The sequence below is a fragment of the Lemur catta genome, chromosome 3, assembly GCF_020740605.2.
Source record: "Lemur catta isolate mLemCat1 chromosome 3, mLemCat1.pri, whole genome shotgun sequence".
Taxonomy (NCBI): domain Eukaryota; kingdom Metazoa; phylum Chordata; class Mammalia; order Primates; family Lemuridae; genus Lemur; species Lemur catta.
In genome coordinates this window covers 36,212,335-36,236,676 of record NC_059130.1, presented here as the reverse complement: position 1 = coordinate 36,236,676, position 24,342 = coordinate 36,212,335, and the positions used below count along the sequence as shown (strand labels likewise).

The window sequence follows — 24,342 nt, the reverse complement described above, 5'->3', positions numbered from 1 at the left end:
CAGGGAGGGGTGCAGAAGGGAAGTAGGTGTGGCTACAAAAGAACAATACAAGGAATCTTGTGGTGATAGAATTGTTCTGTATCTTGACTGAGTCAATGTCAATATCCTAGTTGTGATATTGTACTATATCACAAGATGTTACCAAGGGGCAAACTGGGTAAAGGGTACTTGAAATGTCTCAGTAGTATTTCTTACAACTGCTTGTAAATCTATAATCATCTCAAAAACAAAATGCTAATTTTAAAAATTATTCTTGATCAAAAGATATCATTAAATGAGTAGAAAATACTTGTGATCTATAACAGACACAGGCATGTAGCTAGAATATATAAAGGGCTTTTATGAATCAATAAGAAAAAGTCGTACAGCTCAAGAGAAAAATGGGCAAACATTTGAACAGGTACTTCACAAAAGAGAAAATTCAAATAGCCTATAAACATATGTAGAAGTACCCAATTTCATTAGTAATTAGGAACATAAAATGGAGATCACAATGAGACACCATTATACATCCACCAGATTGACAAAAAAATAAGTCTAATAATATAGTTTGGCAAGGTTGTGGAGCAACTGGAACTACATACATCTCTAATGGGAGTGTAAATTTTATGACCACTTTGAAGAACAATTTGACATCATCTAATAAACCTGAATATAAGCATACCCTATACTCCAGCAATTCCACTTCAAATGTATACTCTAAAGAAAAGTTTGCACTTGCATACTAGGAGATATATACATGAAAGTGGTATTAGCAGTATTATTTATAATAGCCCCAAACTGGAACAATCCAAATATCTATAGGACCAGAATGGCCAAATAAATTGTTATATGTTCATACAAGAGAATATTAAGTAGCAATGAAAATGAATGGACTACAGCTACATGTAACAAAAGTAGATGATCCCAGAAACACAACCAAATGAAAGAGGCCAGACACACACAAAAATATACGTGCTACATTATTCTCATTTATAGAAAATTCAAAACCAAGGAAAACTATAGTCGTTAGGGATGCATTACAAATTGACAAAGCTATAAAGATATATAAGAAAATAATTACCATACCAGGATAGTTGCTGCTTTAGGGATAAGAAAAGGACTTATGAAAAGAAATGGGTGGGGGGGGGAGCTTCTGGGCTGATGGCAAAGACCTTGGGGGTGATTACACAAGTGTTTAGTTCATAGTGATTCACTTTTCCATGTGTAATAGTTTATAACAAAATTACCGCACCACTTCACAGTTCCTCATTTTGCCTTTGAGAAGAGACAAGATGAGAGAGGATTGTAGGTGTGAGATTTAACTGTGCTGAGAAAAGGCAGCACATAAAAACCTGAGGTCAACATTTAAAATTTGTGAGGAGAGAGAGAATAAAAAAGTGGAGTGTTGAAACAACAGTAGACCTGCTGGAATGAATAGTTGGATAGCTTGCCTTTGATGGTTGTTTTTAAAAAATAGTGCATTAGGAATTATAAAGTTGCTGTAGATGCTAAACTTCTTGCTTCCCTCCTTTACAATTTGCACCTAGGCTGAGGATCCTTGGTTTTTCAATGTTTTAGAGTTTTGTCTTTTAAATTGATCACCTTTGCCTTGAATCCCCAGACTACCCTGGATATGAAGAGGAAAACATTTGATGTAGTGAGAACACTCCCTCCCTGAGTATTAACTAGGGTGACCCCATCCTTCTCTCCTACTGTCTTCAGTCCAACCAAGAATGAAAAGCAGACTCAGGAGAAAGATGAACAGACCAGAACAGGTAAAAGATCCATCTTAAGATGTTTTCGGCCGGGTGCGGTGGCTCCTGCCTGTAATCCTAGCACTCTGGGAGGCCGAGGCGGGTGGATCGTTTGAGCTCAGGAGTTGCAGGCCACACTGAGCTGGTCTTCGCCCCTTACTAAAAAAAATAGAAAGCAATTATAGGGACAACTGAAAATACATATAGAAAAAATTAGCCGGGCATGGTGGCACATGCCTGTAGTCCCAGTTACTCGGGAGGCTGAGGCAGGAGGATCGCTTGAGCCCAGGAGTTTGAGGTTGCTGTGAGCTAGGCTGATGCCATGGCACTCTAGCCCGGGCAACAGACTGAGACTTTGTCTCGAAAAAAAAAAAAAAAAAAAAAAAAAGATGTTTTGGAAGTGCTAAGAAGTGACAGTTTCCATCTCAACCTGTCCTGTTGTCTCAGCACACCTTCTGAATTACTGATGTCAGGACTTAATCTTTTGGGGTACAGCAAATAAGCAACTCTTGGAATTTTAAAACATTAACAGAAGGTGATTTTAATGGAGAAATCTGGAGCACCGTTAACGTTCCTCCTCGTGTAGAGGCATCGCTTCTCCCTTCCTGCCTTTTCCTGCCAGATCCCGCTATCACAACTCTAATTACACACCGACTCCTATCCTGTGCCACCACGAGCACGAGGTGCCCCTCAAAAGCGGGGACATCCAGGTGTCACTGGATTTCCAGGGATCAGAGCGGGCCGGAAACAGGAAAACAGATGAGCCGTTCGGGAGGCTCTCGGGGCAGTCTCTTTCCAGAGGACAGCGACACACCCTGGTTCCTAAGATTCTCATTCTGTTAGGATTTTCCGTGCTGGACCCGATCTGTAGCACGCAAAATCCCACGTACTGAGGCGTGCCTGGGTGCCCGACTCCCGAGTTTACGTTTCTTAGGCTAAAAGGCTGCGGAGCTGAGGGAAGGGTCTTTGGAAGGCAGCAGCTGCGCCGTTTTATCCCTTCCTTTCGTCCTCGTGCAATCAGTCTCTCTAGTGGGGGATTCTCCTAGGACTCCGGCCAGCGCCAATCAGGTCGCTCGGTACCTACCCCCAGCCTCGGCCACCTGGAGGGGCGATGAGACTCTACGCTCCGCTCCGTGCAGGGCCAGTACTCCGAGCGCCGGGGAGGGCAGAGGAGCCTCACGTGCGCCGCCCCAGCCGCCGGCGCCGGGACGCGCGGACCGGGTGGGAGCCGAGCCGCTCAGCCGCGGTAACCCGCCGGGCGCTCCTCCACGCAGAGACGGGAGAGGCGCGGGGCGCCGGGCGGCCCGAGGACCCCGCAGGGGCGCCGGGCTCCGCGCGTGAATGTGCCTGGCCACGGAGTACTTTCGAGGGCACCTCGACACTCGGGTAAGCGCGCCCCGCGGCCGCCTCCCTCTGCCCACCTCTACCTTGACTGTAGCGGCTCCCAACTGGGTCTGGGTCAGCGCTCGGCTCTCCCGCTCCACTCCAGGAGCCTCTAGCTCCGAGGGGCGCGGCGGCGCGGGGTACATCTCCGGGCCAGGCCTCGGGTGGCGGTTCCCCCTCCCTGGGGCCGGACCCGCTAGGCCCCTGTCCCCGCTCAGCTTGTCCTCACCAACCGCTTCGCCGCGCCTTCACCCCACCTGGACCTCACACGGACCGGCTGCTACGCCTCGGCGCCCGCGACCGCCCAGGGTCCAGGCGACGACGCGAGCGGGCGACGCTGCGCGCTCCGCGGGCTCGCCCGGGCGCCGTGGCCGGGGCTGGAGACCCGGGGGTGGGTGGGTGCGGGCGCAGGCGGGCGCCGCTGGGCCAATCCGCCGCCGTCGGTCCGGGCGTCCAGGCTCGTGCAGGCGACTCTAGGCAGCCTTGCGACCTGAGCTCGGCTTATTGGTGATATTCCTCAAGTTTTACAAAACAAAGAGGGCAGATGTGCTTTCGCGGAGCGAGGTGGGCATCCAAGCGGCAGAGCCTGTGGGGATAGGCATCTCGGCCAGCGAGTTCGGGTCCGGGACAGCCGGGGGCCGACTGCCTGCCTGAGGGACGGAGAAACAGGACTTTCCTCTGGGCTACTGTCCACTTGCTCCCGAGACCCCGGAGCCCGCGTCCCGCACCCTGCCCGGGAGGGCTCTGCGCCGCCAGGCGGGAGCGCTCGAGGCGCCGGCCACGCCGAAGCCCCTGCTCAGCTCTCAGCCTCTGAGAACGGGGGCGAGCACAAAGCGGTGTCCGGATAAGGCCGGCATTCTGCTGCCCGGCCCCGGCCCCGAGTCTGGCTGGGGCGCGGCGTTCGGGAGGCCTCCGGGAAGGGTGACTTCCCTGGTCCTCTGGGACCCCGAAGGCGGCTGGGAGGGCAGGGGTGGGGATCTGTTCCCTCCGTCAGCGCCCTCGGGCTCCGTACTCCACCTGTGTTTTCCTGGCACAGTAGGGGCTTCCTCTTCTCTGGCTGGAATTGTGGGGCCCTGGAAGTTTGCTCTTCCTGTCGAGTTCGACATGGCGGTGGGGCGGAGGGTGTGTGTGCGGATACCCAACCCGCGGGCTGAGGCCAGAGTCAGTTGAGGCACTTTCTGCCGTGGTTTCGTGCCCCAACCCCGTACCCACCCCTGGCCTGGCTGGAGAACACGGGTTGGGAAGTGCAGTTCTTTTCTCCCAGGCAGGTAGGGGCCGGTCTGAGGAGGCAGCCGTGTGACTGGCAGGGGTTGACGTCTGTGCAGTCGGATGGTTCTCTGCGCCCTGCTTGGTCCTCCAGCGTCTGGCCCAGACCCACGTTTACACCGTGTGAGAGACAACACTGACCCGGGCTTCCGAACCCTCGGGCTCAATTGCTTTGCCTGACATTCACTGGGGTTTGAAGTCTCGAGGGGAAAGGCAGCCTGCTTTCTGCACTACGGGGTGGGACAACAGTGAAATCTAGAGTAAAACCAAGCTGGCCCCAAGGTTTCCTGCAGGCTGTAAAATGCAGTTTAATCAGAGTGCCATTTTTTTTTTGTTCAAATGATTTTAATTATTGGAATGCACAATTTTTTTAATATGCAAATAAAAAGTTTTAAAACGTGAAAAAAAAAAGTACTTGAATGTAACAGACATTCACATCCTGCCCTTTCTTCAGACTAAACAAGGGGGACAAAGAGCAAAGAAAGGTACATTCTCTGAAAACGGTTACAATTTCTCAAATTCTAGGGCAGGTTCCAGCTCCTGTGCCAAAGAGGATCTAAACCAGAATATGGAGACAGGGGGTCATGTTGGCATCCAGACAGGAAATGTGGCTCTCTGGTAGTTCAGCTGGGTATTGGGCAAATAGGCAGCTGCTGCCTCCCCAGTTTCCCACACAGGCGAGGAGCATGGCTGTGATTTCTATCGTCCTGGCGTATGAAATGAGGACCATCTCTGAATGGGAACAGCCTCTGAAGTCATTTGGTGGTGTCAGGAGGGTCACGCGTGTGGATAGAAACCTAGTTGTGGGCATCACTAGCATTCCTGCCAGAGTTGGAGACCTCCTCAGAAATAGTGTTCTGGAAAGGCAAGGCAAGATGGACTGGTGCTGATGAGAGCAAGTCCCTCATGTTTGCCCAAGGATCTGTTTTTTCTCTAGCTTGCCCATCTGTAATTGGAAATGAACACTGCTTAGTCCAGGGAGTGCCTCGGTCTGAGTACAAACATCATCTGGCAACCGGGGAGCCTGGCACAGGGACAGTCCAGCTCTCACCCAGAGCCCAGGGTGGGATTTTAGTGATTTGAAAACTCTGGGGAAAGGCAGAGGTGGATTATCGGAGGAATTGGGAATCTTCTGGTGGCCATTTAACAAAAGAGCCATTTGACTCTGGCTGGGCCATGTCAGGGGTTGTCAATTGTGAAAAATGCACCGAAGCTTTGAAACTATTAGCCTGGTGATTATTAACACTAATGAAAGTTGCTACCGTTTATTAAGTACCTTCTATGTGCCAGACACAAGACCTTGCAAAATCAGTATTATCCCCAATTTTCATGTGAGGAGACTGAGTTTGGGGAGGCTAAATAATTTGCTAAGACCATAGAGCTAGTATGTGGCAGAGCAGTGCTTGGAGCCCAGGTCTCTCTGGCGCCAAAGTCCCTGATCCTTCTATAGGGCCACTCTCTTCCCACGAAGAACAAATGCACACAGTAGCTGAAAATCCAGAACCATCATGATTAAAGGCTGTTATTTGTAGACTCAAGAGATGTTTGTGACCTCACTAGACTTCAAGAATATGCTGGTCTGGTAAAACTGGATGCTCTTCATTCCCTTTAGGACTCAGGGGCTTAATTCATACACAAAGGATTAATTTCTTTAACATGTAAAGTGCAAACTACAGTAACATACTTATTTCCCTTTCAATTAGCAAACATCAAAAAGATTGATAAACTACTGATTAGGTTCTAGAAAAACAGGCACTTTCATACATTGTTTGTGGGAGCGTAAATTGGTACAACTTTTTTGAAGGGTGTTTTGAAAACACCTGTCAAAATTAGAAATGCCCATGCCATCTAACTCAGTGATTGCATTTTTAGGAATTTAACTTACTGTTATATTTGCATACAGGCACAAAGACATATATGCATCATAGCATTGTTTGAATTATGAAAGAACAACCTACATGCTTATCAAAAGGGGACTTGTTAAATATCTTATGGTACTTCCAGATAGTCAAATGCTGTCCTATTCATTCATAGAAAAAGAATTAGGAAATTTACTATATAATGGATATGGAATGATTTCCAAGACACATGGCTAAGTGGAAAAAATAACATGCATAGAGTGTTCATAATATGCTACTGTTTGTGTTATAAAAGAGGAAGAAGGAGGAAAATCACAAGATGTTTACTTGTATATGCACAACTATAGACACAAAACCTAATAATATCTGTTGCCTCCAGGAAACATGGCCTGTAAAATCTTTTGAATTTTGAATGATGGGAATACATTAACTATTTAAAAATCCTCTTTCTCTGCCCTGTGCCTGACGTGTTCCCTCAAACACTTCTTTGGCTTAACAGTGTGGGGGTGACACACCCTAGCCCCTTCAGGTTGCTTGAGAGGTTCCCTTTGGATTAAAAATTAAAGGGCTGTGAGACCACACAGTGCCCATAGTATCTGGGCCTTCCAGAATTCCTTTGAAATATGCCAAGTTGTACTTGGAAAGGTGTCTTTGGACAGCAGGCTCTTGGAGCTGGGTAGGCACGATATGATCATCCAGCCTTGAAAATAACATGCAGAAATAGAAACAATGCCTCTTTTTATTGCCCTAATGTTCCTCTGTACAGGATAAAGTGTCAGTGACTAGATAACACCGAGTAAGGGAGGAAGAGGACACTGGGACTGGGCATCAGAGAGGGTAAAAGATAAGTAGGAGGTCTATTTCTGGCGTTGCATTTGGACCTCAAAAAGGAGAAGAGAGATACACTTGAAAGAAAGGTGTGAAAATTATTCTCGGGTCTAGGGCTGTATTGCCCCAGAGGAGGAAGGAAGGTTGTTGATGCAGTTGTCACTATTGATGCTGATGCCTGCACTATCTCATTTAATCTCTTGAATTTGAATGTATGTGAGAGCCCAGCTCTTTGCCATCAAGTAACATGTCTTTCTACTCTTCCCTCACTGATATTTCCATTCTCTACACAGTAAGCTGCAACACTGGCACAATAGCATCACATGGGGGCGTACAGACCCAGTCTGGGTTATAACAGCATGTGGCTGAGTATTACATGCTTTGATAGATGAGTCGAAATCTTTGCAGTATGTATAGATTTGTACAAGGCATGGTTCAGGGACAAAGCAGTCAGTTCTGGGTTTGGATTTCCATTTCTCTTATTTCTATGTCTGTGTGTGCATTAGGGCTGGGGCTGAGTAGGCTGAGTATGTGATGTTCCCCGGGAAGGGAGGAGGAAGAGGAGGGGCTGTCAGTGCTTTGGTCCAGATGCTAGTGGTATAGAAGGCTATGAAGATGGGCTCGTAAGGCCTTGTGTCTGCACCCAAGGAGAAGGGTCAGCAGGGGTGCCCCTGAGCCTCAGATCTGTGCTGGGAGTCTGTCTGCTGTTTAGAAGAAGCAGCCTGAGAGCTGAGAGCCTCTTTCTTTGCAAACCTCCTCCCACACAGTTCATTGGCCAGGATTCACCTCTGACTCTCATTCTACTTCAAAAAAAAACAGCTTGAATTTTTCCCCAAATAAATTCTGGAGCACTTAAGGCAGCTGCTTTTTTTTAAACATGATGCTGTTAGTCACAGGGGAGAGAGCAAGAAGCTTGGGCTGGGCTCTGAACTAAGGCTCCCAGAACCCAGCTAGGAGGGGCAAAGTCAGATAGCCCCACTATTTAAAAAAAAAAAAAGGAAAGAAAAGTCACCTTATGACACAAAAAAAATGATGTTTTTACATAGCATACTAGTAGCAGGATGACCAGTTTAACCGAACTGAATTCAGAAAATGTCTATTATACAAGGCACTGAGAAGGTAGAAAAATGAGCAAGGCACGGTCCCCAGGCTCAGGTTGCCCACAGGCAGTGTTGGGAGAGGAACATTCATGTCACTAACAGTACTCTGCAGACTAAAGAAGCAAACACTAAGTTGAGGTACAAGCAGCATGCCAGCAGGTGCAGAGTGACTACAGTGAATGTGACGCTGGCCGAAGTAATTCTGAGAGATTACTAAGTTCTTCTTAGAGAAGGTAATTTTTGAACTAGGCCTTGAAGATAAAGTATGATTTTGATAGACAAGTCCAGGAGAAGGGGCAGACCTCAGAACAGCTTGGGCAAAGGCACAGGGTTACCATAGAATTTGGAGTGTTCAAAGAAACTTTTAGTATTAGTAATTCATTATTTATGCAACTTCAGCCACAGACATAATACATGGCATTTTTAAGTACTTATAGAATGAAACTGCTCATATCCCCATAAAGTATTAATAATTAATTACTATGATTTTGTGTATGTATGGCAAAATCAACATGGATTGATGATGAGTTAGAATTAGATGTTAGAAGTGAATCCCATAAGACCTGTAAAACTATAATAAGCTTATATCAGATTTATTTTGCCTTTTAAAATGATGGATGGCATTTAGATATGTGACATCAACATTTCTATTGTAGCAAGCTACTGGGTCACTATGGCTTTTTCGGTGGGGAGGCAGCAGAGCATGGGAGTAAGAGCACTGGTGCCGAGGATTCACATTCTGCTGCACCATTTTATTCACTTGTTTACTCATTCATTCACTCCTGCGTTCAGCAAACATGGTCTGTGTGCCTGGCCCAAGTGCTGGGCTGACTGTGGAGAGAGAAAAGGAAAAGCCGTGGTCCCTGTATGCTCCAGGGGCTCCCAGTACCTGGAAGAGATCACAAGAGAAGGTGGTAAATGCCATAATAAAAGCAGGGACGGTGGGCGATGGGAAAACATAAATACCAGTTACTAAAATGAATAAACATGATAAACAGTATCAGATACCACCAAGAGAACAAATCAGAGGACTAAAATTATTTCTTTGGATTTGGCCAATGGGTCTCAAAAATTTGTTCATGTCATGAAACCCTTGGAAATCATGCTGTTCTTTGGAGAATATCATGAAATATTAAAATGAATGAAAGTATATTTTTGAACTATTAAAGTTAGAGGGTAGCTTACACTAGATTCTACCACAGACATGGAGTAGCAGGTGCCAAGTGTTAAGAAAACTTTATGAAACAAAAGCTTTAAATTGGAAATATCCTTTCAGCTTATTTATTTATTTATTATTTTTTTATTCTTATTTCAGCATATTGTGGGGGTACAAAAGTTTAGGTTACGTATATTGCCCTTGCCCCCCCACCCCCCCAAGTCAAAGCTTCAAACGTGTCCATCCCCTAGACAGTGTGCATCGCACTCATTATGCAGGTATACACCCATCCCCTCCCCTCCCCACATCTGTCCGACACCCGATCAATGTTATTCCTAAATGTGCTCTTAGGTGATGATCAGTGAAACCAATTTGATGGTGAGTACATTATTTTTCTGTGAATAGGGGAAAGACTACCAGGATTCTATTTTAGCACAGGAAACCCTCAGTCCCACTGGTAGAACACCAGAGCTCCACACAAACGTGGTTTGGGCAGTTCAAAGGTGGTTGATGACTTTAGCAAGGACAATATTGGTGGAGTAATGAGGCCAGAAGCTAGCTAGGGCTGGGGTTGAAAAGTGAGGGTTTTATTTTCAAGATGTCAGCAAATATTTATTGAATGTCACTGGGGATAGTTACAATATTAGGGGTGGGGAGGAAAGACAGTCAAAATCCCAGCCCTCAAGAAGTTGAGGTCATTCAGGGTAAACAAATTTATCCCAAAACAAATATAAAGAAACACTGTGCCAAAAGCTACAAAGTAGAGGTGTATGGGATTATAAGAGTGTTTAAAGTCCAGGACCATTCAGGGAGGAGCTGGGAAATCATCCTGAGGAAGTGATGATTGAGCTGAAACCTGAAGGAGCTAAGGAGGTGAGGGGAGTTTGGGAGCTGGAAGAGGATATTCCTGGAATGGGAAAAGACCATGGCTAGAAAGAATATGGCATTTTGAGGTGCAAAAGGCCAGTGGAGCTGGGGTTCAGAGAGTGAGAGGGAGGCTCACACAAGGTGAGCGGAAGTGGTAGGAAGGGGTTAGCACATCAGCCACATTAAGGATTTTGATGTTTTTTCTATAGCAATAGGTAGTCACTGAAGTACTTAGGAGAGTGACAGATTTTCTGTTTCAAAAAGATCACTCTGGCTGTATGGTTGGACAGTATATTTGAGGTGGTCAAGAAAAGATCAGGGAAAGCTGTTGGGAAACTTTTGAAGTAGTCTAGGCAAAGGGTGACAGTTGTTTAGACTGGGGAGTTTGCAGTGGCAATGAAGAGAAATAGATTAGAAAGGGTCCAGAGTGTAAAATGGAGAGGAAGTGATGGTTTAGGTGAGAGCTGAGAGAAGGGTGTTGAGGATGAGCACTAGGCTTCCAGCTTTGTTCCAGTGGATAGCAGTACCGTTCCCTGAGACAGGAAACAGCCTCAGAGGGCTAGGCTTCGGGGCAAATGCCGTAAGTGAATCTCAGCCAGGGTGTACTTGCAGAGACTTTGAACCATATACATGGATGGGTTAAGAGGGCAGGTGGATACACAGACAGGAGTTTGGAGGAGAGGTTTGGGCAGGAGATAGGCCTCTGTGAGTCATCTACATCTAGAGGGTAATTGAAACCATGGCCTGGATGAGACTGCGTAGGGCGAGAGGATAGGCTTAGAGAGAAAGCCTGGAATTAAACCTCAAGTAGAGGAGGGTGGTCCTGAAAAGGAGACAGAGAAGAATGAACCAGAGAGAGAGGAGAAAAATCAAGAGGTGGAAATGTCACAAAAGCCAAGAGCAGAGTGTTTCTTGAAGAAGAGAAGAGAAAGTGTAGGTGCTACTGTGGAGACAGTTAAGATGTGGACCTAAAGAAGGTCCATTGGCTTTAGAAAATGGAGAGCATAAATAGTTTAAGCAAGAGCTTCAGGGAGGTAAAGGGCAAAAATCAGGTGTAGTTGGTGGAGGAAAAAGTAGAAGGTGAGAAATGGAGAATGCACATATAAATAAGCCTTTCCAGAGGTTTGGCTGTAAGAGAGAGATAAGGTGGTTTTGTTCTGTTTTAATGAGAGAGAATTGAGCACCTTTAAAAGCCAGTAGAAAGCCCACAGCTAACATGAAACTCAATGGTGAAAAACTGAAAGCTTTTCCTCTTAAGATCAGGAATAAGGCAGGAAAGCCCACTCTTGCCACTTCTACTCAACATAGAACTGGAAGTTCTAGCCAGAGCAAATAGGCAAAAAAAAGAAAAGAAAGAGGAAGGAAGGGAGAGAGGGAGGGAGGGAAGGAAAGAAAGGAAGGAAGGAAAGGAAAGGAAAGGAGAGGAGAGGAGGAAGAAAGAAAGAAAGAAAAGGCACCCAAATCAGAAACAAAGGAGTAAAATTGTCCCTATTGGTAGATGACATAATATATATAGAAAACCCTAAAGAGTCCACAAAAAATATTAGAACTAATAAACAACTTCAATAAAATTGCAGGATACAAAATCAACATGCATAAATCAGTTGCATTTGTATACATCAATGATGAGCTATCTGGAAATGATATTAGAAAAAGAATTTATTTAATAGAACAAAAAAACAAACTTAGGAATGAATTTAACTAAGGAAGTAATAGACTTATATTCTGAAAACTACAAAACATTAATGAAAGAAATTAAAGGAGACATAAACAAATGGAAACACATCCTGTGTTCATAGATTGGAAGACTTAATATTGTTAAAATGTCCATACTGCCCAAAGCAATCTACGGATTCAATGAAATCCCTATAAAAATTCCAATGGCATTTTTTACAGAAATAGAAAAAACAATTCTGAAATTCATTTGGAACCACAAAAGACCTCAAACAGCCAAAGTCTGGAAAAAGAAAAGGAAAGCTAGAGGCATTACATTTCCTTATTTCAAAATATATTACAAAACTACAATAATTAAAACAGTATGGTACTGGGAAAAAGGCAGACAACATATAGACCAATGGAACAGAATAGAGAGCTCAGAAATAAATCCACACACATATAGTCAACTTGTCTTCCACAAGAATGCCAAGAGTACACAAGGAGGAAAAGATAGTCTCTTCAACAGATGCTGTTAGGAAAACTGGATATCCACTTGCAAAAAAATGAAATTGGGCCAGGAACAGTGGCTCACATCCATAAATCCTGATACTCTGGGAGGCTGAAGCAGGAGGATTGCTTGAGCTCAAGAGTTTGAGAACCAGCCTGAGCAACAACAAGACCCCTATCTCTATTAAAAATAGAAAAATTAGCCAGGCATGGTGGCATGTGCCTGTAAGTCCCAGCTACTTGGGAGGCTGAAGCAAGAGAATCGCTTGAGCCAGGAGTTTGAGGTTTGCAGTGAGCTGTGATGATGCCACTGCACTCTAGCCAGGGTGACAGAGTGAGACACTATCTCAAAAAAAAAAAAAAAAGAAAGAAAGAAATCAGATTGCTGTCTTAATACCATATACAAAAATCAACTCAAAATAGATTAAAGACTTAAACATAAGACCTGAAATTGTAAAACTCCTAGAAGAAAACACAGGGAGAAATCTTCATGATATCAATCTTGGTAATGACTTCATGGATATGAAAAGTACAACCCACAAAAGCAAAATTAGACAAGTGGGACTACATCAAACTAAAAATGCTTTTGCATAACAAAGAATATAATCAATAGAGTGAAACAGAAACCTACAGAACAGGAGAAAATATTTGCAAACCATACATCTGATGAGGGGTTAATTTCCAAAATATATATGGAACTCCTGAAATTCAACAGCAAAAAACAACTCATTTAAAAAGTGGGCTAAGGAATTTAATAGACATTTCTGCAGAGAAGACAGACCAATGGCCAACAGTACACGAAAAGATGCTCAAAATCACTAATTATCAGAGAAATGCAAAATAAAACCCACAATGAAACGTTATCTCATACCTGTTAGGATAGCAGTTATCAAAACAAAAGACAAGTGTTGGCAAAGATGTGGAGAAATTAGAATCCTTGTACATTGTTGGTGAAAATGTAAAATGGTGCAGCCACTATGGAAAACAATATAGAGGTTTCTCAAAAAAAATTAAAAATAGAATTATCATATGACCCAGCAACCCCACTTCTGGATATTTATCCAGAAGAATTAAAGTCAGGATCTCAAAGAGATAGAGCCCGTATTTCTTGCAGCATTATCCACAATAGCCAAGACATGGAAACAACCTAAATGTCCATTAAGATTAAAAATGGGATAAAAAATGGGATATATACATTCAATAGAATATTACTCAGCCTTAAAAAAGACGGAAGTCCTGCCATTTGTGACATGGATGAAGCTTGAGGACATTATGCTAAGTGAAATAAGCCACACACGGAAGGACAAATACTACATGATTCCCCTTATATGTGGTATCTAACATGGTTAAACTCACAGAAGCAGAAAACAGCATGGTGATTGCCCAGGGCTAGGGAGAGGGGGAGCTGGGAATCAACAGGTGTAGAATTTCAGTTATGTGAGATGAGTAAGTTCTAGGGATCTGCTGTACAACATTGTTCCTGAGAAGATGGGTGGACAGCATCACACTGCAGGTGACAGACTGGTCCTCAGAGGAAGAGGGACCACTCTCCTGGGGTAACTGGAGAAAGATAGGATAAGGGCAGGTGTCAATAGGTTTGTGCGTGGTAGGGAGGGTAGAAGGGTAGAGAACGAAGTTGGAAGGAGGATAGAAGAGGAGGCAGAATAGAGGAAGTAGTTCATTTTACAATGGGTGTGATGAGGATTAAGAGAAAGGATTCAGTAAAGAAAGAAAGGGTGGCGGGGCGTGGTGGTTCACACCTGTAATCCTAGTACTCTGGGAGGCCAAGGTGGGAGGATCACTTGTGGTCAGGAGTTCTAGACCAGCCTCAACAAGAGCAAGACCCCGTCTCTACTAAAAATAATAGAAATTAACCAGGCAACTAAAAATGGAAAAAAAATTAGCCGGGCGTGGTGGCGCATGCCTGTAGTCCCAGCTACTTGGGAGACTGAGGCAGAAGGATTGCTTGAGCCCAGGAGTTTGAGGTTGCTGTGAGCTAGGCTGATGCCACAGCACTCTAGCCCCAGCAACAGAGTGAGACTCTGTCTCCAAAAAAAAAGAAAGAAAAAAAAAAAAAGGAAAGAAAGGTGAGGAAACTAGAAAAAGATGATAAAGATGATAATATCGGAACACTTACTAGCTTTGTGACATTGAGCCCATTTTCTTACCTGTTAACGGGAATAACAATGATACCTACCCCATAGGGTTGTGGCTGGCAGGCACATAGAAAGCGATTAACAAATGTGGGCTGTTATTTTAACTTTTGTCCTTACCGTCAGTGGCTTGCACAATGGTGAAAACATGGTTGGTTTTAATATAAAGTATTCACCAGTTCTCCCAAGTAGCTAGTCCCTTAGAAGTCTCTCCATCTACCACATGTCTCACTTCCCATCTCTGAACCGCCAACTCTTTCTTCTCTAAGCACTTGGAAGCCTTTCTACTACTTAGTGCTGAGGGATTTGTACATCGTGCTTAGCCAGGGCAGATTCCATTAGGGGATTTAATCATATGAGCCGGGCACCAGGCCAGGGTGAAGAGAGAAGAGGTTTGATTAATTCAAAAGCCCAACCTCCTCTGACCTCGCCTGTATGCAGAGGACTTTGGAACTCGTTCCTCCATTCTTTTCATGATGTCTGTGGAAGCCAACTTTGATCCAGGCCTGCACTTGGGGCTGAGACGTAGATGAACAGAAATGATTCTTTCCCTCATGATATTAATCTGATAAGATAAATATTGTAATGATTATATCACAAAGTGAGAAAGAACCTCTAGCTGTGCCCAGACTAGGCAAGGAAGACTTCCCAGGGGAGGTAATATTTGAGCTGGGACATGAGATGAACATCTTCTCAGACAAGCAGGAAAATGGCCTTTCCAGACAGAGGGAGGGCCAGGAGGCTCAAGAGATGGCAAGTGGAACTGGGAACTACATGTAATCCAGTACTGTCAGAACATGAAACATCAGGTTGGAGATGAGAGGCTGGACGGCAGCCTGGAGTGCTGCCTGCTGGGCGAAGGACCTTGACTTCACCCTGCAGATGTGGAGCCACTGTGGGTGTTTGAACAGAGACATTGACAGAGGCATTGAACAGAGGTTTACACGTTCGGAAGATCACTGTAGCAGTCAGTGGAGGAGTTTGGGTGGCAGAGTGGGGTAAGATGGGAATGGGAGGATGGGGTTATAGCCAAAATTCTCTGTGATTTGAGGCAGAAGGGTTGGTCAGACAACCGTGATAGTAGTCCAGGTGAGGGCTAACCATAAACAGTTCTGGTGATAAGGGTCCAAGATAAGCCCACAGTAATGGGTGAGTGAAATGAAAGTAAAAGCCACTGGCATTAAGGAGATCAAGGAAATTTGAGGCTAGAGGATTACAGAGGTCGTTTGTGTATGTGTTGAAACTTTTTAGGATGATGGTAGAATTTTTTGAATAGGGGAAACAACTGCCAAAGTTCTCAGTGAGTGAGGAAGAGTCAGTGATGGGATGGGGGAGCAGAGTGAAGAAGAATCAAATAGCATGGGCCTCAAATCAATGGGATTTTTGCAAGATAATGGAAATAAAACACTCTAGATTCTAATTCAAGAAAACAGAAAAGATTCATGAAAGATTTGAACTGTGGCTTCTTATTGTCAAAGGGAAACCACCACCACAAAACAGGCAGGACATGTTCCCAAGATGCTGGGCCACTGAGCATTGCTTGAGGACCACACACAACCTTACAGATGAGTGTCCATGGATTCAAGATCTCTGAACTTAGCTGAGCCCTCACAGTGAGTCCACAGTCCATCATGATGTCCATGGTGGAGTCCCTTCCCTGGCCCCTCATTTCCCACCTCCTTTGCTGAGGTCTTGTAGACACTGAATATAGTCACTATGGCAAAGGAATTAGGTGAATAGCACCCTATCTCCCAGGGTGCTGATAGTTCAATACTAGCCTTCTCTTAGTAGATGGGTCTCATTGCTGCCTCATTTCACTTTTGGACATATACTCTATGCCCAGTGCTGTGCTGAGCACCTTGGAGTATTTAGCAAAATACTAGACATGATCCATGTGCTCAAAGATCTCACAGTCTCATTAGAAAAGCCAAACTGGTACATCTGGAACAGTAAGAGGCAGCAAATGCCGTGTACAGTCTAAGGGTTAGGGTTGGGTGCCGATGGTCAGGAAGGGAGGTACGTGTATTACAACTCTCTAGTCAGGAGTTAATGAGCCAAATAGAGACAATGGTAATAGAGAATAGAGAAGGGACATACTCTAGAAACACTTAAGAGATTGCATGGCTGGAACATGATCACTGATTGGATGTGAGGGAAGAGGGGGAGGGAGGAGCCTGGTATGACTCAAAGTTACTGGGCACAGGGACTGGGTGGAATGGTGGTGCCACAAATTAAAGAGGAGAAATACAGGAGGAAAAGCACTTGGGGGAAAGAGCAGGTAAAATGATAAGGTCTGTTTTAGACCATTTGAATTGGAGATTCCTGTGGGATATCCAAGAATACAGTGTTCAGGAGTCCCTTGGCAGTGCAAATCTAAAATGCAAGGAAGGTTCAACCCAGAGATCTAGGTTTGGGGCTCATCTATAAACAGGTGAGTGCCAAAAGCAGACGTGGTAGGGCAAAGACAACAAAGTGGGAAAGACTCGTGTTTAAGAGGGGAATCGTAGAGTCAGCAGTCAGGGAAGGAATGGGCATAAAGGAGAAACAGGAGAGGTGGTGTCATGAATGGTTGAAGAGGAAAAAAGTTAGGAGATAAGTTTCAAACAGGAGTGTCTAATCCGCAGTAGAGTGTTTGAGAGGTGCAGTGTAGGGATCACTGAAGACTTTGGTCAGAAGCAGTTTCAGAGTTGTGGGTAGGAGTTAGAAGGTGGGTTTTAGTAAGTTCAGAATGAATACGTTGGGAGGAAACAGAGACAGCAAGTACGCACAAACTTGAGGGACGTTTTGCTGTGAGAGGGGGTGGAGGAATGTAGCAGCAGTGGGTGGTGGCTGTAAAGCTGTGGAGACAGTGAGTGCAGACTTTTTATTCCTAGTAGTTTTGTTGGGAAGGAAAAGAGAGAGAGTTGGGATAGTAGCTATGGGGGGATGTGAGGAGAAACAATGAGTTGTTTTTTAAGAGTGGAAGAAACTTGGTCATGTCCATGGGCTGAGAGAATAGAACCCAGAGGAGAAGAAGGGAAGGTACGGGCAGAGAGTATGCAGAGGAACGTGGACTGAAAGGAGAAAGAGGAAATAGATGACCAGGAGGGGGAACCTTTCAGCCTTTAAACTCGGGGTGAAGAGAATGAAGGTTGGGGTAATCCTGGATAAGAGTTTAGGCTAGGGCATGGATGCGTGGGAAGCTTGAGGAGTCTGCCACTGATGGCATCAGTACTCCCTGTGATTTAGATGAGGTTGTTTGCTAAAAATAAAGAGGAGGGGGTCAAGCGGGTCATGAAAAGAAGGGTGCAGGTTTGAAGCAGTCCCTCTGGGGAACGGAAGTATAATGGACTAAAGGATTCAAGTTTTTGAGCCTAGGCAACTGAACAATGATGATTATGTTAACAGAAATCGGAGCTGTTGTTTGGGGGCAAATGGTGAAGAAGGTTTTGAACCTGTTGAGTTCAGGAGAGTGGCAAAAAAATCCATGTGAACAAGTCCTACATGTGTTGAGAACAGCTTAAGGGTGTGCAGCTGTGAAAAGCCCACATCCTCTCCAGACTCTGCCAACAGAGCTGTTCAGCCCAGCTGCTGGGCAGAACCTTGTATTATTACTTCCTCCTACAGAGGAGGCGGTAAAACCATCAGATGTTCAGTATGTGCCGTGGGAGAGTCTTTAAGCACAAAGTCATACAGGCTAATAGATGTTGATGTGACTGAATTCCTGAGGCCTTGTTAGTTGGAAAGGTCATATAGGGAAAGGTAGGCCAGACAAAAACTCCTCTTGTAGCTTTTTTTCCCCTTTTTGTCTCTGTTAGCGAAGCCTTGCTCAGAGGACTTGCTGTTTGCTCTGGAGAGAGAATGCTTATTTGGATTTCAGAGCTTTCCTCAGCCCAGATCATCTTCCCAGCTGTTTCCCTACTGACAGACAAATGGTAACTCTATCTTCCGGATCTTTCAGAATGTACATGAAGATATTTTCTTTTAGAGTCTGAATTAAGATATTTTACTACAATATTTGAAGAAAAAATGCTGCAGTTTCTCAGAAACAGGCCTTAATGGTTTAGGAACCTGAGGACTTGGGGCCACATAGGGCCCTCTGGATCCTTGAGTTTGGCCTTTTGACTGAATCCAAATTTTACAGAACAAATCCTACACAGAACAAAGGGAGTCGAGGGGCCACAGTTGGGGATCTGGAGGGCCACATGAGGCCTTGAGGCCACAGATTCCCCACCTCTGGTTTAGGAGAAAAACAATAGAAAGAAAAAAATGAATGTTCCACCCTTTCTCTTGGCCTCATTTTTATGCCAGCTAATGCTTCTAGCACACTCCATGCCTTCTCTTAGCAGGTGGATCTGATAGATGTGAAGGGCACGGAGCTTCTCTGTCCATACATACAGTAGAAATAGGCCCCTTCGAGTCCCTTTCCTTCCTCCAACTTACTAGCTGCTTCATTCGTGTTCCTGGCCTTGTTTATCCATCTCTCTATCCAGGACTGACTTTTAGCAGCTGATAGGGTGATGCAGCTGTTAGAATTTTTACGTACTCTCCTACCAGATGGTAAATGGGTACCTCCCGGAGTTCCTTGAATCCTCCTCCCCTGGGGCTGCCTCAACCCCTCCCTTAAGACCTCAGACTCCCCCACAGCCCAGCAACCAAAGGGGCAGCTCCTGGCACCACAGAGGTCTCCTTTTCCCAGCTGCAGTGCTACAGCCAGCATTTCTGACTGATCATGATGTGCCCTGCCAGTTGTTAAATAGTTTTAATAACACCCCTGCATCCATCTATCTATTTTCCCTTTCAGCTACATATAGACCACTTACATATCTCTAGCACAATACTGGTGAACAAGGTAGGCAAGGTCCCTACTTTTGTGGAACTTATAGACCACAGCAGGGTTTCTCAATCTTGTCACTATTGACATTTTGGGTCAGTAACTGTTGTGGGCGCTGTCCTGTGCATTACAGGATGTCCAGCAGCATCCCTGGCCTCTTTCCCTACATGACAGTAGTACACCCCCATTGTGACAACCAAAAATATGTTCAGATATTGCCAATTGCACCCTTGGGGGTGAAATCACCCCCCCCCCAAATAAGAGGATAGAGAGTATTATCAAACAAATGGTCACAAAAATAAAAATACAATTACATAGTATAAAGAGGCTCTGGAGAAAACATACAGGCTACTGTGCTAGAGAATGAAAGGAGACTTTAGGTTTGATTACGAAGCAAGGCCCGATGGATGAAGTGACACTTAGCAGAGACCTAACTGATGAGAAGGAGCCAGTCACCTGAGGAATGGGGGACTGAACATTCCTGGCAAGAGAAGAAAGGGCTTTGGTTGTGTGAAGAACAGAAAGAGGGCTCATTGGCTGGAGTATAGGGACCAAAAGGAGAAGGAGTGTTAGATGAGCCTGGGGAGATAGGCTAGATTATTTAGGGCCTCATAAGCCATGGTGCTCTAAGACTAATCCTAATGTTTGCGCAGTGTTTTAAGTAGGGAAGTGATAGGTGAAGATTAATGTTTTAAGATCATCTGTGTGCTGAGTAGCAATCAACTGGGAAACAATGACAGTGGTCCATGCAAGAGACTGAGGGAAGCCTGGAGTGTGGCAGTTGAGATGAAGAGATGTGGGTGGATTTGGAATTTGCCTTGCTTGTTCCTAATGCCGCACATATTTCAATCATACTCAAGAGTTTGCAGTACTAGTTCTGGGACCACCTTTACTTTATTTAGTAGCATTTATTGAGTGCCCATTGTATGCCCAGTGTATAAGACACTGATTTTGAGGCAGCTCAAAATCTAGTAGAGAGACAGACAAAAAATGATAACAGAGTATAGAGGTGCCATGACTCTATAAGCATGATGTGTTGAAATCTGTGGCAGGGAAGTTTGATCTGGCCTGGAGGTAGGGGAACAGTCGGGGAAAACTGGAGAAGGTGACACCTAAACTGATTTTAAAATTCAGTTATCCAAGTGAAGTGCAGGCAAACGAGCATGCCAGGTCTACACAACCCAGCAAAGACCCAGAGGACACCAACAGCATGGCAGGCCAGAAGCATAAAGCCTAGGGCAGGGACAGGTGAGAGAGGAGGCTGGAGGAGTTGGAAGGGCCAGATAGTGACAGCGAGTGCCACCTTTGGGTCTCAAGGAGCAACTGACAGTGTGGTAGAAGCAGGAGCAGATAGCATGGGGTCTCCAGCGCCCAGTCTAGTCTCCTCTGGTGCATCCCCTCTTGCTACCAGGGGGCACTTTCTAAAGTCTACAACTGCTTAAGCCCTCTCAATGTCCCTCTCTTCTCTGTGTCCCAAAAGGTCCCCCACAATCTGGCTCCAGAGTGCCCTTGTCCAGCTCCACTCCTGGTACACCACGTGGTGTGCACTTTTACAAACCCACCACCCCCTGCCATGCCACGTGCCAACTCTCACACGGCTCCCTAAATCGTAGAAGGAGAAAACACAAGATTGTTCATAAAATTAACATAATTAATATCCACTGAAATGCTTAATAATAGGGAATTTCTTTAGTAAACAAACAGCCGCCTTAAAATGATATAGAAACATATTTTACCTGAAAAGATAGTCGTGAATATTATTAATTATAAAACAGCAAGAACACAGTATAACTCCAGTAAGCGTATGGGTGTGCCGTGTGAATGAGGGTGTAACAAAATGTTAACATGCTTATCTCCAAATGGACAGAGTTGTAGAGAATTTTAATTTTATCTTTGACGTATGTAATTCTATAATTTCTAAAACGCAATTATTACTTTTATGACAAGCAACAAACAAAGCTGCCCTAGGGATCTGGTTGGCAATGTGCACAAAAGCGATTGACCTCTGGCTGGCTACTGCGGCTGTACATTGTAGACACAGCTGTACTTTCCTCCAGGAGGACTGCAAGCAAGACTAATTCATTAAGTGCTTTCAGTCCCGAAGATGACAGGAGCCAGGAAAGCATAAAGTCTTGTTACTACGACAGCTGGTAGCCTTGATGTCTGTGTGTTTATTTATTAACTGGACTTTATGTATTTATCCTCCCAGAAGGCCCAGGACCTTCACAGCTGACTTTGATACAGATCACATTCTCAAAATAGTACAGCCCATCCGTCAGAACAAAGACAGGGCTGGCTCACCAGAGGATTAAAACTCCAAGAACACTGTCCTGGGAGGCAAAATGAACTCGAAAGAACATATTGATTGGGGTGGGTGAGGTGTTCAGAGACTAGAGCGTTGAGGAGCAAACTGGGTGAGGTCACTGTCTTTGCACTAACAATCACTGATGCCTTTCTGTGCAGCCATTGAGTATAGTTCCGTGCACATTCTCCTTCCCTTGACGGTGGTTCTGGGAGGAATTTTTCCCATTTTAGAGCTGTTAACACCGAGACTCAGAGAGAATCAATGACTAGTAAATAACAGAGCTTGGGTTTGAACACAGCTGTTTCTGCACCAAACACCACACACCCCTCCATTTCCCTGCTTGATGGATGCTGCTTACAGGCAGGAATTTGTAAACTTGGAAAAGGTCCTATTGATTTTGGCAGGAAGTAGATGCCAAATGCTCTTGTTGAATGGATGGATGAATGAAAGAACAAAGGAAAGAATGATTTTAAAAGGTCACATAATCATATCAAGGCAGGGGAGAGATAATCACATTAGAAACCTATGTCTCAATTGGCACAAATGAGTGTAGAGCAAGGATTCAATAGTTCTTTCTGTTTCCCACCTGAGATTTACAAGTATATGCCTGTAATGGGAGTAAACATCAGGAGGGTTGTTTTTCTAGGGCTGGTAAGAATTAGGATCAGGCTGAGTATGTGGGTCGGGCAGCCCTGTCACAGGAGGAGAGTTGTTAGCCTGGTTGTGTTCCCAGGCACAAAGCTCCATGTCTGCTGTTCTCATTGATCACTAAGGTCCCACCATGTCCTAGTAGTTTGCCTGTATCATTTATGGTCTAGGGACACCACAGGAGGAGGCTCTGATGGCACAGCTTCTTGGACCATTTGTGAGAGAAATGCTTTATTTTCTTTTCAAGATTATATCAAATGAAGAGCTGTTTTTCTCCATGTGTGTGCTCTTGACTTTAGGAATGCTCAGGACTGGTTATTGGGTCAGCGAGTAGAAGTTGAGGGAAGCTTCAGTTCAGTTCTCTTATCTCCTTAGTCATCTTCTTTGCTGCACATAGAAAAGGCTCTCATGTCCCTTTCTCCAGCTCTGTGTTAGTTAGCCAGTGACAGGAATGAAGGCCACTATGTATAGACCACTGTGGGGGCTTAGAAGAGAAATACGTGATGGTCCTTGTCTTCCAGGAGTTCGAAGTGTAGGAGAAGAAACAATAATTTTCCCTCTACCCTGCAAAGTTCTTACCTGGGACCTCCTGTAACAAAAGTCAGATTAGCAAGAGAAAAACAAACAGAAGTTTACATGTTAAACTTCTGTTTGTTTTTCTCTTGTTAATCTGACATGGGAGATAACCAGGGGAAAATGAGTAAATCTCAAAGAGGTGGCTTAGAATTCAGGCTTAAACACCATCTTCAACTAAAGACAAAAGAGAAAAGGGTATGGGGAGAAGCCAGTTATGGGGAGGTGACCAGGAAAAGTCCAAGGGTAAGGTTTGTTGTGTAGTTCTAAGTTGGAGCCTTCTCCATTGATATGACTTTCTTGTAAGTTAGTCATGCTTCTCTTCCTGGCACAAAAAGGGAAACACCCTTACAAATAGAGATTTCCTTTATAGATATAAATTTCCCTTACAAAAAGGTAACTTTTTGTGGGGGGGGGGGTGGGGCGGGGGACAGAGTCTCACTCTGTTGCCCAGGCTAGAGTGCCGTGGCATCAGCTCAGCTCACAGCAACCTCAAACTCCTGGGCTCAAGCAATCCTTCTGCCTCAGCCTCCCCAGTAGCTGGGACTACAGGCATGAGCCACCCTGCCCGGCTAATTTTTTCTATATATTTTTAGTTGTCCAGCTAATTTCTTTCTATTTTTAGCAGAGATGGGGGCTCACTCTTGCTCAGGCTGGTCTCGTGCTCCTGAGCTCAAACGATCCACCCGCCTCGGCCTTCCAGAGTGCTAGGATTATAGGCGTGAGCCACCGCGCCCGGCCACAAAAGGTAACTTTGTTTACAGAGCTTCTCCTGTACCTGCTGTTTCTCAAAATAATCAACTCAAAATAATGATTATGCCAAAGAGGCATATTTTGGCATGGCATATTCTGATCTCTGCAGTCATATTTTGGGGTGGCATATTCCGGTCTCCTACAACAGCTTCCTTGGAAATAAAATATATCCTGACTTTAGGATTACAGAGCAATGTCATCGAATATTTGTGGAAAAACTTGTAAGCAAAGAGGCTGGCTATAAAACACTAGACTGGTTAGTTTCTTCTTCTGAAAAATGAGGGCAGTTGGGATGGACTCTACTTTTTCCTACTCTCTTTCTGATCTAAGAATTTGTAATTCTTTAATCACAAGTCTAACAAGGATCAGGAAAGACTTGAAGGAGGGGACTTCTGAGAAAGGGCATAGGACATTTTTGGAGAATTGTATCTCAGCTTGAGAGGAGACACATAGTTTCTGGGGGTAGGTCATAGCAAGTCCCATTTTACAGATGTGGAAACTGGGGGCTTCACCCCACCCCCAGAATGGCAGAGAAATCCTAATGCTTCTGCTTGTGCCATGGCTGTAAGACAACTACCTTCCCTTGGCTAAGGAGAGGTACTTTCCAGGAGGACTCAGCCAGGTGTGTGTGTTAAGGAATGAAACTGGAGCCTGCTTGCCCAGTGCAGCAAAGCCAGAGATTGAAACAGAGAATTGTAGGAGGAAGAGGAGACATTTTTATTGCATGGTACCATGTAAG

The 24,342-nt window shown here is 44.9% G+C and overlaps 1 protein-coding gene across 3 annotated transcripts in view; it reads left to right on the top strand.

Moving 5' to 3' along the window:
- Positions 1–2,589: 2,589 nt before the first annotated feature.
- Positions 2,590–24,342, top strand: part of FAM163A (family with sequence similarity 163 member A) — a 74,651-nt gene continuing 52,898 nt past the window's right edge. The window contains exon 1 of one of the 3 annotated variants that reach the window (XM_045547248.1): positions 2,590–3,122. The gene's annotated coding sequence lies outside the window, so the exon portion shown is untranslated. Of the gene's footprint in view, positions 3,123–23,575; positions 23,599–24,342 lie in introns of those variants that run through there. The other 2 variants (XM_045547246.1, XM_045547243.1) reach the window with 2 other exon arrangements.